Source organism: Natrix helvetica (assembly GCF_964273705.1).
Source record: "Natrix helvetica genome assembly, chromosome: 5".
In the NCBI taxonomy this organism is placed as follows: Eukaryota; Metazoa; Chordata; class Lepidosauria; order Squamata; family Natricidae; genus Natrix; species Natrix helvetica.
Window position 1 is genome coordinate 66,421,034 of NC_138551.1, and position 17,065 is coordinate 66,438,098.

A 17,065-nucleotide genomic window follows, 5' to 3' on the forward strand; every position below is an offset into this window, starting at 1 on the left:
CATTTAATTATCCTCCTAAAAAATACTCCCAAATTATATTTTCAAAGTTGCCAGTTCAAAACAATTGGGAAGAAAGAAATGTGCGTGCATGACAACTGAGCTGTTTGGAAAAGCATTTGGCATGTTTCAGACCTATGATGAATTTAAAATTATTCCTTCCAACTTCTTTTGAATCTCACTGAAGGAGTATAGTCTGTCACAATAGTTGTTTTGTTCTTTCCAGTGTCCAGTGTTCTGGCACACCCGTTAGACTTAATAGGTTCCACATTCTTACATAATGTACACAAAGATTTGGTGCAGTCAATGCAGCAAAGGTAAACTTCCTTGTATTCTTTTGTTCCCTCGGCTTTCAAATTTTCATTGGCTATCAGATCTCATATGTCTGCTCTTCCTAAAATCTAATTTATTTGACATTTCCCTATCTATGTAGGATTTTTATTTTCTTGTAAGCTAATAAAATTTTCTGCAACTGAGGAATGAGCACATGGTAATTCATGCATCTTTATTTTTTAATGTAGGAATATATGACCCATTCAAGTCTCCAAACCACAATGTCTTATTCTAAAGCTAGGGGCAGAGCTATTACCATTTTAGCCACTTTTCTCTCCTGCAGTTTTAAACAGTCAAATGAGTATTTCATCTGGATACAGAATACAGAATAACAGATTTGGAAGGGATCTTGTAAGTCATCTAGTCCAACCCCCTGCTCAAGCAGGAGAGCCTATACCATTTCTGTCAAGTGACTGTCCAGTCTCTTCTTGACTCCTTCCAGTGACGAAGCACCCACAACTTCTGAAGGCAAGTTGTTCCATTGGTTGATTGGTCTCACTGTCATAAAATTTCTCCTTATTTCTAGGTTGAATCTCTTCATAATCAGTTTCTATCCACTGTTCCTTACCTGGCCTTCAGGTGCTTTGGAAAATAGGTTGTTTCCCCTCCTCTCTGTGACAGCCCCTCCAAATATTGGAATACTGCTATCATGTCACCCCTGATCCTTCACTGGATTACCCATGCCCAGTTCTTGCAACCGTCTTTCATATGTTTTAGCCTCCAGGCCCCTGATCATCTTTGCTCTTCTCTGCACTCTTTCTAGCATGTCAACATCTTTTTTTACAATGTAGCGACCCAAACTGGATGCAATATTCTAGGTGTGGTCTTACTAAGGCTTTACTGAGCAGTGCTAGTACCTCACATGATTCAATCCCTCTGATAATTTAGGATTGCATTGGCTTTTTTGGCTTCTGCCACACACTCCTGGTTCATATTTAATTGATTGTCCAGTAGGGCTCCAAGATCCATCTCACAGTTACTGCTATTAAGCCAGGTTTCACCTAATCTGTACACGTGCTTCTGGTTTTTCTTGCCTAAGTGTAAGACTTAGGCTGAATTTCTAGGTTGAATTTCATTTTGTCAAGATAGGGCCCAGTGTTCAAGTCTGTTAAAATCTATCTGGATCTTGAGCCTATCATCTAGGGTGTTGATTATTCCTACCAGTTTAGTATCATCTGTGCTTAGTCCTTTTCTGCTTGATGACTGCTCAATTGCCTATTACAACTCACTTTCTAGATGGAGTTGTTTCAGAATATATTCTGTCTGCAAATATTTATTCCATTCTATAAACCCATTTATGTAGTAAAAAGATTTCAGCATATGTCTTTTATCTTCCTTTGACATTTTTTGTCTCTGTCGGACCTCTTCTGTGATTAATTTTTAGTATTCCTGCCTTCCTACCCTGGCTATACATTTTCCTGGAATTTTTCTAATAATCTTAAAAGGATCTCTCAATTTTTTTTTGTTTTATCCTCCATTTCATTTTTTACTGCAACTTTTTCCTAGTCTATCTTGTTGATATACATTCAATCTTTGTACTCTTCCCCAATGTCCCCCTCCCCCCCCCTCCATATTTCTTTGGTCTTTTTCTAAAAGACACTTGATTTATTTTTATTTTTTTATTTTAATTTGGGGAAGATCTCACTGCCTCATTTTTCACATACTAAATTTGTTCTTTTCTTTGAAGTTGTTTTTTACTCTCCTTTTCCATCATATTTTTTTTCCCTGGCATTTCTGTTCTCTTTAATTTTTCTAGATTTTATGTGGCTATTTGTAATGAATAATTCACGGTCCATTCCACAATATGAATGTGGATGTATCCTGGCATTTTTCTTACGAGGTAATCTTTGCTTTTGATGTCCATCTGGTAATATCATAAAAGTCAGTACATAAATTGCTTGAAGCAGGTGTGGACAGTAAAAAGATTTTATTAACCTATCTCCTGGAGTATGGCATTTACCCATGATTCAAGGTTCTGCCTAAGCATTAGCTCTCAGTGTACATAATATAATTTATATATTTAATAATAGATTTAGCAACGGCAGGCAGATGCACACTATGGAGCATAGGCAGTTGGGGGTGCTATGGGTAGGTGCATGCTACAGAGTGCATGCATGTGGAGGTGTGCTATAGAGGTAGGGACTCCTCAGAATGGAAAGCAGGAGGACAGACTTACAGGAGCAATTTGCAACCTTCCCTGCCAGCTTCACCCTTGATTTAGCTGGTGGGAAACCAGCGGGGAAGGTTGCAAAGGGTTGCAATGGTGTAACCACCTTTGTGGCTGCATTGCTGCAACCATTGTAAGGATTGCTAAACAATAAGTACATATTCAAACAAGCAAAATGAAAACAATTAAAATGTGACAGGGATGAGAGGCATTCTACTGCACTTACGCATGCCCCCCTTAAGGACGTCTTAAATATGGGGTGAGGTCCACAGAGATTAAGTTGGAATTAAAACTATGATAATGTGACCACAGAATTGCTGTAATAGCTATAACTTTGAGGACCAATTGTAAATTCTTGTTCAGTACTGTTGTAACTTTGAACAGTTGCTGATCTAGTAGTTATAAGTCAAGGACTACATGTAGTCCCTCACTTAATGACTGGTTGCTTAACACAGCGGCCCCAACCTTTTGGGCACCAGGAACCAGTTCTGTGAAAAGAGGTTTTTCCATAGACTGGAGGAGGTATAGTTTTGTGTGCTGCCTACATCGCTTGGATGGGGCTTCACTTGTTTGTGCAGCCCGGATTCTGGCATGCTGCAGCCTGGTGCCAGTCATTGGACAAGGGGTTGGGGACCCCTGGCTTATAAGCAATTCAAAGTTATGGACCTCCCACAAGGTACTTATGACCCGATTCTGGAGTTCTAACAATGGCAGCCACCCCAGGTGACCACTTTTGAAGCACTTGGCTCACTTCTATAACTGATTGCAGCATTCTACAGTGACCACAATTTATGACTATTTTGCTGGTTTCAGCCTTTGGAGCCAGTTTCCACCAAAAAATGGCCATACAGTCTTGCTTTACAGTCACTGCGTTCATTTTATGACCACCACAAAAAATGGTAGTAAAATCAGGTCAGTCATGTGATTTATGATCAAACTCCAAGCTCCAATATGGTCATAAATTGAGGATTACCTATACCTATAATTTTCCTAACGATGTGCAGAGCTTGTGAACAATACATCAACAGTTCATTTAAGTAAATCCCTAGCAAACACTGCAGTCATAAAAAAAAAGAAACCTGTAGTTCTCCAACTTCTGATTTCTAATAATCCCATTAATTAAATTACTGCTCAAGAAAGTGAATCCCAAACTCTTACTTGCTGAATATAACATCAAAAGCAATTTGAACCTTTTTAAAAAGATAGCAATAGCATCTGTCTTGATTCTGAAAGAAGATGTGGAATTTCCATCCTGTTTTTTAAATGTTTGAAGGGCTCTTCAAGATTTATGAGGGTGAAGAGTTCAATGGAACCCAGGAGATAGATATACTTTCAGCAGCAGAGTTTGAAATGTCTTTATAGTAGCTATTGCATTTCTAATGCACGTTTTGAAATCATACTCTAAGAATAATCAGTAATTCCTCATTAAAATTGAGTTAGTTGTAAAATAAATGCTACATCGTTCACTCCTGGTCCCTCTATTACCAAAATTATAATAATAGAGATTATAAGAGAAACTGAAGGAATTATTTAACCCTGAAGAGAAAAAACTAGGATAGCAACATGACAACTTGTTTAGAAGTACTTAAACAAAATCAAAACCAGTTAGAATCTTTCCTCCATTACTCTAAAATGCAGGACAGCAAGAAATAGATTTAAGATACAGAAAATATTGAGTCTGAATTTTAAGAAAAAAATTAGGAAGCAATCTTAGTGGAAGTAATTACTCAGAGAAATGGTAGGTTTCTGTTCAGTGAGCATGCTTAAACATGGGCTACATAGGCATCCATTGAAGATGCTTTAGATTCCTACATTGAGTACAAAATTTCTCTCAGTGGTCGAAACCAATGTCTCTTAACCAGTGGTGGGTTCCGGATCCCGATGCAATCGGTACGGTGCAACGGGGCCAGGTGCCTACCACATGAATGTGTGCAGTGTGTGCGCACATGTGTGCAGCGCATGCATGCGTACTTACCGCCGGTGATGCTCTGTGATGCCTCCATGAAGCTCCAGCTGCTGGGTGGAGCATCACACAACCATGGTACACTCAGTGCGCATGCGCGGAAGCCCCAAAAACTTCAAATACCAGTAAGGAGCATGGGTGGGTGGGTGGGTGGTCCCTCCCTCCAGAGCACCATACTGGAACGGTACCTGGTGCTCCTGGCAGGCACCAGTACACCAGTACCAGGGCATACCGGTCATAACCCCCCACTGCTCTTAACCTTGGCAACTTTAAGCTGTGTGAACTTCATACTGCTGGGGGATTCTGGGAATTGAAGTCCACACAGTTTTAAGTCACTAAGATTGGGCAAACGCCAGCCTAAATAGTCCCTTCCAACTTTATTATTCTATTCAGCTATGATTCTGTATAATAAGATTCCTTCAGACATTGAAAATGTCATCCAAGAAAGAAAAATAAAGCAAGATAGCAAATGATATAAAAGTATTTTGAGAGGCATTAAAATAGAGCTGAAAAATGAAATAGAAATTATATGGGAAGCACTTAGTGTGCCTCATGTTGGGGAGGGGGTAAATGAATACAGACAATGATAAGGAGGCTGTAGAAAAGATAATGCATTTTTGTCTTCTCACTCCAAAATATGTAGACAAGATAGACATCAAATCCTAAACTAATGCTTTCAGGCAATGAAGCAATAGTTTTAGTGGTAACTGGGAAACAGATTAATTGGAGAAATAGGCTTTCAGATCTTGTTTGGGAGAAACCTAATATTACTATCTAGTTGGATTATTAATAATAGTAGTATAGTTTTATGGGTTTTACATATGTGAGCCATCCAGATCCTTTGATAGGAGCTGCAGAAAACTTATGTATAACAGAAACAAAAATTGAAAGTGTTAGATTTCTACAAAAAAAAAACAACCCCCACATAATTTATCCATTAGATTAGCCTCTGTGCCAGAAGTCTATCAAGCAGTCATATTATTCTTTGAAAGGAATAGTAAAACTGATAGGTAATTAACTTACCATCTGCTGCATGGCTCTTTCCTCCTTTATAAATTTGTCCTTAACAATAGAGCTCAACAGGATAAAACTGTGTTTTTACAAATAGAATTCATTACTTCCAAGAAAAGCAACATTATTTTATCTCCTCAGTTATTAATTGCAGAATGGGGCTCAAGCCCCAAATGTATAATAAATAGCATAGGTTATAAGGTATAAGTTGCAGCTACCTATTTTTTTTCCTTAATATAATACAATAGCAGAGTAGGAAGGGATCTTGGAGGTCTTCTAGTCTAACCCCCTGCCTAGGCAGGAAACCCTATACCATTTCAGACAAATGGCTATCCAACATCTTCTTAAAGACTTCCAGTGTTGGGGCATTCACAACTTTTGGAGGCAAGCTGTTCCACTGATTAATTGTTCTAACTGTCAGGAAATTTCTCCTCAGTTCTAAGTTGCTTCTCTCCTTGATTAGTTTTCACCCATTGCTTCTTGTTCTACACTCAGGTGCCTTGGAGAATAGTTTGACTCCCTCTTCTTTGTGGCAACCCCTGAGATATTGGAACACTGCTATCATGTCTCCCCTAGTCTTTCTTTTCATTAAACTAGACATACCCAGTTCCTGCAACCGTTCTTCATATGTTTTAGCCTCCAGTCCCCTAATCATCTTTGTTGCTCTTCTCTGCACTCTTTCTAGAGTCTCCACATCTTTTCTACATCGTGGCAACCAAAACTGAATGCAGTATTCCAAGTGTGACCTTACCAAGGCATTATAAAGTGGTATTAACACTTCACGTGATCTTGATTCTATCCCTCTGTTTATGAAGCCTAGAACTGTGTTGGCTTTTTTGGCAGCTGCTGCTCATATTTAAATGGTTGTCCACTAGGACTCCCATGATCCCTCTCACAATTACTATTTAGTGAGGTACCACATATATTGTATCTGTGCATTTTGTTTTTCTTGCCTAAATGTAGAACCTTACTTTTTTCACCATTGAATTTCATTTTGTTAGATAGTGCCCAATGTTCAAGTTTGTCAAGATCCTTCTGTATCTTAAGCCTATCTTCTGGAGTATTGGCTATTCCTGCCAGCTTGGTGTCATCTGCAAATTTGATATGTTCCCCATTTATTCCCTCATCCAAATCATTGATGAAAATGTTGAAGAGCACTGGGCCTAAAACAGAGCCTTGGGGTACTCCACTGCATACTTCCCTCCATGTAGGTGCAGTTCCATTGAGGACTACACGTTGAGTGCGGTTGGTCAGCCAGTTACGAATCCATCTGGTGGTGATGCTGTCCAACCCATATTCTTCTGCTTTATCTAGTAGTAGGTTATGGTCTACCTTATCAAATGCATTACTGACGTCCAAGTAAACTACATCGACGGCATTTCTCTGGTCCACTAATTTTGTCACTTTATCAAAGAATGCAATAAGATTAGTCTGGCATGATCTGTTTTTGACAAACCCATGTTGGCTTTTGGCTATTACTTTGTTTACTTCTAGGTGTTCTCTAATTCATTGCTTGATTATCATTTCCAGAATCTTTCCTGGTATTGAGGTCAGGCTGATAGGTCTATAGTTTCCTGGATCTATTTTTTCCCTTTTTTTGAAGATGGGAACCACATCAGTTCTTTTCCAGTCCTCTGGCAGTTCCCCGGTGCTCCAGGATCTCTGAAAGGTATAGTTCAGTGGTTCTGGGATCTCGTCTGCCAGTTCCTTCAGAACCCTGGGGTGTAATCTATCCGGTCCTGATGATTTGATGACCTTTAATGACCTTGTAGTCCTTTGCATCGGTGTGGCATTGCAGCGACTTAATGAAGCTGAACATTTACTGGCTGGATACCCTTCCTGACACTTATGCAGTGTTTGCAGCAGATAATTACTCACTGCCCCCAGAGAGAGAAATATCTGCCATACCTAGGATCGAACTCACAGTCTCCTGATTGTGAAGTGAGAGCTCCACCTCTAGGCCACCGCGCTGCTCTAAGTTGCAGCTACCTATATTTTATTTAAATATAATAAAAAACTGATAATAAGTGCTGTACAACAGTGGAACAGTTTCACTCTGGAAGTTATTTTCACTTTTTTAACAGTAGACTAGAAAGCAACTCTCCTGGATGGTTTAACTGGTTTTCTTGAACATTGCAGAGGGTTGGACTAGATCTGTGTGGTCCTTTTCAACTCCATAATTCTACAGTATAATTATGTCTCTTCAGTCTTACTGGTAACCAGATACTTGAGAATGAAAATTTGATACAGTAATTCTGTATAAATGACTTTTATTCTGTGTGTTTTAAACTGGAGAATTTACTCAACCTTTCTTCATTAATTGCCTCTTCAACAATTCATAAAATTGTTCATTTGTTGTTTAAAAATAATTGTTGATCTTGTTTAAAAGCAAATTATAAGAGAAAAATTACCCTTACAATTGCTCCTTATCCATACCTAAAGAAATAATCAAGACTTCCGGTGGTAACGTGGAGGCGAGTGGGGGGAAGAAAGCAGGGCTCTGCTCTTCGAACCCCGATATACACGCCTGGAGGATCCCCCAGGGGGATACGCTGAGCTTGTAGGGTGAAGCGGAGAAGTAGGGATACCCCAGAACGAACGAGGCGGAAGGCGATCGCCCGTTACGACTGGGGATACCCTTTTTAACCCAGCGTGTAAACGTTCGCCGCTTGCTGCACTGAATGGTGGACCTGAAGCCTCGGCAAACCACCAAATAGAAGAAGGAAGGAAGAGAATTGAATCAACTTTTGCTACATTGTTGCAACGCCTGATACAAGTGAACACAGCGGAGAGTTACAGGCTGGGAAAAGACGTACCTAAACTATAGAGGAGAACGGGCAAACAGGGAGACTCCAGAGATCTGGCGTGAAAACCCCATCAAAAAGGCCACTGAAAGAGGTGAGAGCGACACTTTAAAATTTAAAAGGAGCCCGAACAGAAACGAGGGGGAAAGAAATACGATCTGGCTGAGGCTACTGTGGACTCGGGTAGCAGGAGAAAGGAGACAGAAGGAGACTTTGAAAGATCGTGCTAGACCGGGGAACAGCAGCAGACAGCCATTAATTATAGAGCAACAAAGTATCAAGGCGGAAGAGAAAGCTGACGAAATCGCAACATTGTAACAACTTAGAAGTGCCGGAGTATCTGAGCAAAGTTGAAAGAAAGGACTTGAAAAGAACTTAAAAGAATTTAAAGAAGCTCTAAACTTAAAGAAACACAGAGGAAAAAGTGGTGAATGAACTGTCTATATTAACTTTATACAATTGTTATAATCTTTATAATCAAATATTTAAATTAATCAATATTTAAGACAAATAGCGTTATTTATATACATATTTATTGCTACATTGCTATAACCATAAATAAGTAAGTGTGAATCCTGGTGGCAATTACTAGCTATATATGCCACAACCATTTAAATAAGTTTAAATTTGACATTATTAAGAAACAATCTAAGCATTTAAGTACTTAAATATAGCACTGTAAATGTTAAAATGAACAAATATTGAGACTCTCCCCAGACCTCCCTCACTGCCTATATAACCCCTTCTCCCAACACCTCTAGATATTATTGTATAATAATTATTATTATTATTATACTGTATTACTTAAAATTTATATAGTATACTAAGATTAATGCGGATATACTAAGACAAAAAAAAAAAGAAGGTGGGGGGAAAGATTGAATGCCAGTTTGGGACAATATATACAAGATACTTTCAGAACAAGATAAAACTATAAGAGAAATGGCAAATATAACATCAACAGCACTTAGAAGTGGAAAAAAGATGAACATCAACCCTGCAATAAACCCAACAACAAGGGGTTCGCCGGCCCCCCCAACATCCAAAGGGCCAACAGAAGAAATGAATGAAACAGAAAAAACAAATGTGGGGTCGAATACTGAACAGACATCAATACAAAATCTATGGGATACCATGAAAGCCTACATACGAGGAATCATTATAGCTTATGCAGCAAAAAGAAATAAAGAAAAATGGGCACAACAGAAAGCATTAGAGAAGGAAATTGAGAACCTAGAAAAAGAACTCCAAAACAAACCACAAAGTGACAAAATTAGAAAAGATTGGATGCTAGCGAAACACAAATTAAACATACTAGTCCAGGAAGAAATAGTAAAACACTTAAAACTAACGAAACAAAATTTTTTTGAACAAGCAAATAAACCAGGAAGGTGGTTATCTTATAGATTGAGAAAAGAAAGAGAAAAAAGACTAATATATCAACTCCAAGAGGAAACGGGTGAATTACAACATACAATGGAAGGGGAAAAAAAGATTGTACATAAATATTTCGAGAAGTTATACAAGGGGGAACAAGTAGATGACAAACAAATACAAGAATATTTGAACAAAGAAGAACCCCCAGTAATACCGGAAGAGATGAAAGAAATGCTAACGAAACAAATAACAAATATTGAACTGAAACAGGCAATTCAAAAACAGAAAAATAATAAAACACCAGGTCCAGATGGATTCCCAGCAGAATGGTACAAAACGATAAACGATCTGAATGAATCAATAGAACCCCTAATGTTGGAGATGTACAACGAAACATTGACGAAAGCAAAAATACCAAACACATGGAGGGAAGCATACATTACGTTAATATATAAAGAAGGTACAGACCACAACCAAATTCAAAATTACAGGCCAATCTCGTTGCTGAATGTGGACTACAAAATATTTGCAACAATAATAGCGGAGAGACTAAAAAGATTACTAAATGATTACATACACCCAGATCAAAATGGATTTCTCCCAACAAGACAAATTAGAAATAATACCAGAATAATTGCTAATATCTTGGAGTACTATGAGGTGCATACAGAGAAACAAGTGGCACTTGTATTCCTGGATGCACAGAAGGCATTCGATAATTTAAATTGGCAATACATGAAACAACAAATTAAAAATATGAATCTAGGAAATAAATTTGAAAAATTAATAGAAACAATATACTCCACCCAAAAGGCAAGCATACTATTGAATGGGGAGAAGACAGAGTCTTTTGAAATAACGAAAGGAGTGAGACAAGGCTGCCCACTATCACCTCTGCTTTTTATTCTGACGCTAGAAAGCCTTCTGATACGAATTAGAAAAAACCAGGAAATAAGAGGAACCAAAACTAAAAAGGAAGAATACAAAATACAGGCCTTTGCGGATGACCTAGTATTTATCATAGAAGATCCATTAGAAACAGGGAACAGGTTAATGCAAGAACTAGAAAAATATGGAGATGTGGCAGGACTAAAAATTAATAGAGAAAAGACTAAAATAATAACCAAAAATTTGAAGGAAAAACAGAACAAAGAATTAGAAAAAACAATAGGACTCCAGCAGTGGTGGGTTCCTGCTGGATCGCACCGGATCGCGCGCGCTCCCTTTCAGCGCTCCACCTGGCTTGCGCGCTCCCTTTCAGCGCTCCACCTGGCTTGCGCGCTCCCTTTCAGCGCTCCACCTGGCTCTCGCGCTCCCTTCCGGCGCTGAAACCGGAAGTACAGTCTTGCCCCGCCCCTGGCGAAGCAACGACGCCTGCCTGCGCTCCACCAGCTCGGCTGGGAACGGAGATGTTTCCTCAGCGGAGCGGAGCGCCTGAAAAGACTTTTCAGGCGCTCCGCTCCGCTGAGGAAACATCTCCGTTCCCAGCCGAGCTGGTGGAGCGCAGGCAGGCGTCGTTGCTTCGCCAGGGCCGGGCAAAACTGTACTTCCGGTTTCAGCGCCGGAAGGGAGCGCGCAAGCCAGGTGGAGCGCTGAAAGGGAGCGCGCAAGCCAGGTGGAGCGCTGAAAGGGAGCGCGCAAGCCAGGTGGAGCGCTGAAAGGGAGCGCGCAAGCCAGGTGGAACGCTGAAAGGGAGCGCGCGCGATCCGGTGCGATCCGGGAGGAACCCACCACTGGACTCCAGGTAGTAAAGAAAGTCAAATATTTAGGAATATGGCTAACTGCAAAGTGCTCAACCATAAAAGAAAATAATTACACAAAATTAGTGCAACAAATAAAAAAAGACCTAGAATTATGGGGGAAACTACAACTATCGCTATTAGGGAAAATAGCAACTATAAAAATGAACATACTACCAAGAGTCCTATATCTATTTCAAACGATTCCCATAAAACTAGAGAAAACTTTTTTTACTGAATTGAATAAAATAATACTAAAATTCATCTGGCAAGGGAAAAAAGCTAGGATAAAACTGAAAGCATTACAGGACGATAGAAGCAGAGGTGGTATGGGACTACCTGACTGGGAACTCTACTACAATGCAGCAGCACTAATTTGGATTAAAGATTGGATAAATCTAAAAAACAAAAGAATATTAGCAATAGAAGGCCACGACCTACAAACAGGATGGCACTTTTTCTTATGGGAAGAGAGTAAAACGAAGCAAAAATATTTCCATAGACATTACATTAGAGAAGCATTAATTCAAGTCTGGAATAAAATTAAAGCAAAACACTATATGAAAATACCGGCATGGCTTTCCACCATGGAAGCCATGATACACCCCAATACGCTAGATTTATCAAAAATGGTTAGATATAGTGAAATATTAGATAACCAGGGGAATTTGAAAACGAACCAAGAACTAAAAGAGAATAATATCAATATAGATTGGTGGCCATACCTCCAAATACAATCAAGATATAAAAAAGATATAAAAGAATATGGAATATATACGGAATTGCAACAAATAGACAAAATCTTAACTGGCCCAGAAAACAAATTTATAACGAAAATGTATAAATATTTGTTAGAAATAAACTTAGAAGAAGAAATAGTTAAAGGATGTATGATAGCATGGGCCAAAAATTTTGGTTATAACATAGATCTAGCGGATTGGGAAAAAATTTGGAATATAAATTATAAATTAACGAGATCAGCGACACTGAAAGATAATATATATAAAATGTTTTATCGTTGGCACCTACCACCAACAAGATTAGCAAAAATGTACCCAACACTGAAATCGATATGCTGGAAATGTAAAAAAGAAGAAGGGACCTACTACCACATGTGGTGGACATGCCCGGAATCGCAAAAATACTGGAAAAGAATCTGGAAGTGGGCACAAGAAATTACGGGGGAACAAGTAAAGTATAAACCTGAAACCTTTTTATTAGGAATAATTAAAGGGAACTATACAAAAAAAATTAAATATTTACTAACACATATATTAACTATAGCTAGAATTGCCTTCGCCCAATGCTGGAAGCAAAACAATACACCGCCAGACGAATTAGTGATAAAAAAAAACTTTGGAGTGCGCAGAGATGGACAAACTAACTCAAAAATTACAGGACAAAGAAGAATCGGAATACTACGAAATTTGGAATAAGTGGTATGAATGGTTGGATAATAAGAAAAACATTTAAGCCGAAAACAATATACATAAATAAACATAGAACTGTATATAAAAATAGGTAAATATGTTAAATATCATAAAAATGTATAGATAAAATGACATAAGGATTGTAATATATGGTAAAGAGAGGAAAACATACATAGATACGACGATGTAACATTGTACAAACTGTTGATATAAAGAATGTAATATGTGATAAAAAGACAAAAACAATAAAAATTATTCAAAAAAAAAAAGAAATAATCAAAAGGATTTGAATTATGTTCTACCTTGTTACTATGGTGGCAGATTATTTTCATCTGCCTGGATTCTTAATGTATCATCTGAGACATATTATACAGTAAATGGAAATATAGTAAATGTTCTGTAGCCAATTCAAAATGACCCTTTTGTACTAGAAAGGTTGTTACTAGTTTATTTTTAAAAAGGAAGATCAAAGCCCCATATTTTTTTTAAAAAAATAAACTTCTCAGCATTTACAGGAATGTCCATGTTTATCATTCAAGCAATGACTTGCCTTAGGTCTAGTTAATTTCAACAGGATAATTTTGTTATGTAAAACAGATGTCATGGTTCACATATCTTGTTTAAGTCATGGTTTGTTTTGAAATAGTTCACACATAATACTAAACTGTAAGGGAAAGTTCCCATGTTGCAGTGGCTGCATTAAAACATCCTGTTAAGAACAGATCAAAGAGACCATGTCATGGCAGTGCATAATGTCTGAACCCCAAAACAGCTGCCAATGAGTATAGAACATCTTCTCCATCTTGGGGAGAACATCTTGCCTCCTAGCATGCATGGCACTTAAAACCCCATAATCTATATATAGTTCCCATTTATATTAACAGTGGCAAGCAATCCCCATCACAACAACTTAAATCATAAAAACATCTGGGGTTTAGCCAAGACTGGGCACAGATCCACAGAGATTTCAGAGTACTCTGTTTGTATGAGACTTCCTGGGATTCTCCATTATTGAGAGGTAATCACTAGAGATCAACAGTTGTCTTCCTCAGCTAAGTACAATTATTTTTACCTTGTCATTCTTCTGTTTCTTACAGTCTACTCATCAGCCCATTTCTCCCTGCAAGCAGCATCTGGCTTGAATTGACAGGATCTTTCTTTGCAGTTTTACTGTACCTAGGAATTCATTGATTTATGTGCTTGCTTGCCTTCTTCTTATTTTTGGACTGTAGGAAAATAGAAACATGATTGTCAATGAGTTAATTCTACTGGAATATTGAGAGTCTAGATTTCAGGCCTGTATTCATAGAAAAAGCTTTAAAATGTAATAAAAAGCTGCCCTACATCTGTGACTTTATTAAATTAGTTCACAAAAAGGTGGCTAGATTGTTGAAGAAATAAGAATAAAAGGAAGGCAGCTGCTTTTGGTCTAAATTTAAGTACTCTACACTGTAGTCTATGTTTAACATTCAACAACAAAAATTAATAGGGACTTCTCAAGTAAGTGCTGAATATCATTATAGTAACTCTTATAATCAATGGTGAGTTTCAAAATTTTTTAGAACCTCTTCTGTAGATGTGACCTGCTTTGTGGGAGTGGCTTGCTGGCCATGTGACTGGGTGGGAGTGGCTTGCCAGCCATGTGACTGGGTGGGCGTGGCCAACTTGTAAAACGTGGTGAAACTCACTTAACAACGCTCTTGCTTAGCAACCAAAATGTTGGCTCAGAAACTCTGGCATTTGAAGCACACAAGTCTTAAAGCTATCAAGTTACAAGACCCTTGCACCCCTAACCCTTTAGAAAAAAAACCCCAGGGGTGTTCAAACTTGACAGCTTTAAGACTTGTGGACTTCAACTCCCAGAATTCCTCCTCTCGCTCTTCATCTTGATGATGTGCGGACGGGGAGAGAGCTGGAACCAGATCTAAACGGTTCTGTAGATTTGTGGAACCTCTTCTATAGAAAAGGTTAGAACTGGCAGGAACCCACCCCTGGTTATAATTTAATGTTTCCTTCTGTGAGAATAAGACCCGGATTAATTTCCTTGGCATGAATACATGTGAAGGCTTACATACCCTGTAAGAGAAAAACAAATATAAACTGATAAAATGCTTAATAAAACTTGCAGATGAAAATGACCAATTATTAAAATATTTTAATTAACTTATATTTTGGTTTTTTAAAATGAATATTAAAGGAATATGCAGAGTTTAAATTTTATATATTCTTCAGGACTGAAAAAAAACTTTAATGAGAAACTTAGCCATTTTGGGAGCCTGCCTCAATCATTTAAGGTAGCTTTATACAGAACTATGTTAATATTTTCAAATTTCTATTTTTGGTAATTCAAACTGGTATTTTGCTAAATCAAAGGAAAGTGGCATTTTCATCTTTCCCGGCCCAATCCTCCATTAAAGATAAATTGCCTTACATTGGTGGATCTACAATGATTTGTGTGACTTGGTACTGTACCTATAATGAGCACATATTGGCCAACTCTTCCTCACCAGTCTCTAATCCCTAATCTTATGGCATTTTAAGACTTGTATATGCGCTTATTTATATCTTAACACAATATCAAGTATAGGAAATGTTGCTCATCTACTTTTTCTTTGGAAAAAGGGGATTGACCTTGGCCCAGAAAATAGAAGAGCTACTGAATAATACTATGGAAATTTAATGATATAGTTGCAATCAACAAAGTCTTCACACTCTGCATTGAATTTTGTTAACTATTACATTACTTGGTAACTGTACCTCTTATATTACCTTGGCAACCCCAGAATAATTGCCATATTATGATACAAATGCACATAGTAGATTGAAAATGGGGAAGTCAATCTTGATTTGGTTAGTTTCTAAATCTTAGGGTGCCAAGAACAACAAATATGATGCCACTATCAACTCAGTGTAACACATCTGAGATTCATTTATAACAAGCCTCCTGGGTCATAAATCACTTTGTCTGCAACTTGTTAAGGCAGGATAGTTTTTTTTACAGCTAGGCTAAAAACAGGAAAGTAAATTATATTGGATGTTTATGCAGCATTGGTAAAGTTCCATTAATATGAACAATTAGAAAAAAGAAGAAAGAGGGAGGAATGTCTCCAAATTATCCTAATTTTCAATATAGTGCAATTAGATGCTTAGCAAAAGTAGTTATTTTTTTTTAATGTTGCTTCACCTTAAATACCTTCAACATAACAGATTGTCTTATGATTTTCTTATATAGGTGCATGAGAATTTGAGATTTAACTTATTATTATTTTTTGTGGCTTGATGACCTTTATAAATGAATAGAACTCAAATTTTCACCAGGATTCCCAATTGTTCCTTTCCATATAGCACATGTGTCATCAGTTCATAAGTTTGTTGCTAACCTAATAAGCAGTTTCCTACCTTGAAAACCTACCTAGTCTGCCATTGATGTAGTCTAGATCCTAACAGCCAATCTCTGCTGAGTACTCTTTTCCTTCTGTACAGTATAATGCGCCATCACTTTCAATGGCTTTAGTTCATTGATAGGTTTCAGTGGATATTTCTTGGTTCTTCTAAGCTCACCATTTTCTTGGTTCTTTAAGCGTACCCTGAGCACAGCCTCATAATTTATGACTCAAGATGTTGCAATTTTAATACAGATAGAGTGAAATGCCTAAATGGCAAAGAGCATTGCTATATTGCTGCAGAATCGACTTAGCACTCAAGAAAGAAAATCAATTTTTTCCTTGTGAGTTATTCCTTTAGATGCTATAGGTTTTTCTGCATTATTTTCTTCCCTTCTGCTAAATGAGTTTAATGTAGAAAGGGAACTATACTGAAGGGAAGGAGAACAAAAATTATCTTATTTGGACTGCGTTGAACTGTGTTTTTCTGTCTCTCTCTGTGTCTCTGTCTCTCTCACTCATACACACCCCACACATGCGCAGCAAGTAGAAATGAAATGGGCCCTGGCTGACTTCTTCAAATAAATGTTTCAGTATTTTCTTAAGTCTACCAGATCTTTGCATACAATAATTGGTTCATGACAGCTTAAGTCACATAAAACTATCAATTTTTCCATGCAATCTATTTTTGAAATTGCATTATGTTATTGTCATTAAACTTAAAAAAATAGGGTTATCAGACATGTTACCTTTGCAGAAAGTGAGGTGGAAGTGTCGATAAACTGTTTTCCTTATTTTTGCCTCCATAATATATTTCAAAATACATTAATAATCTTTCAAATTCTAGAACTTCCACAACTT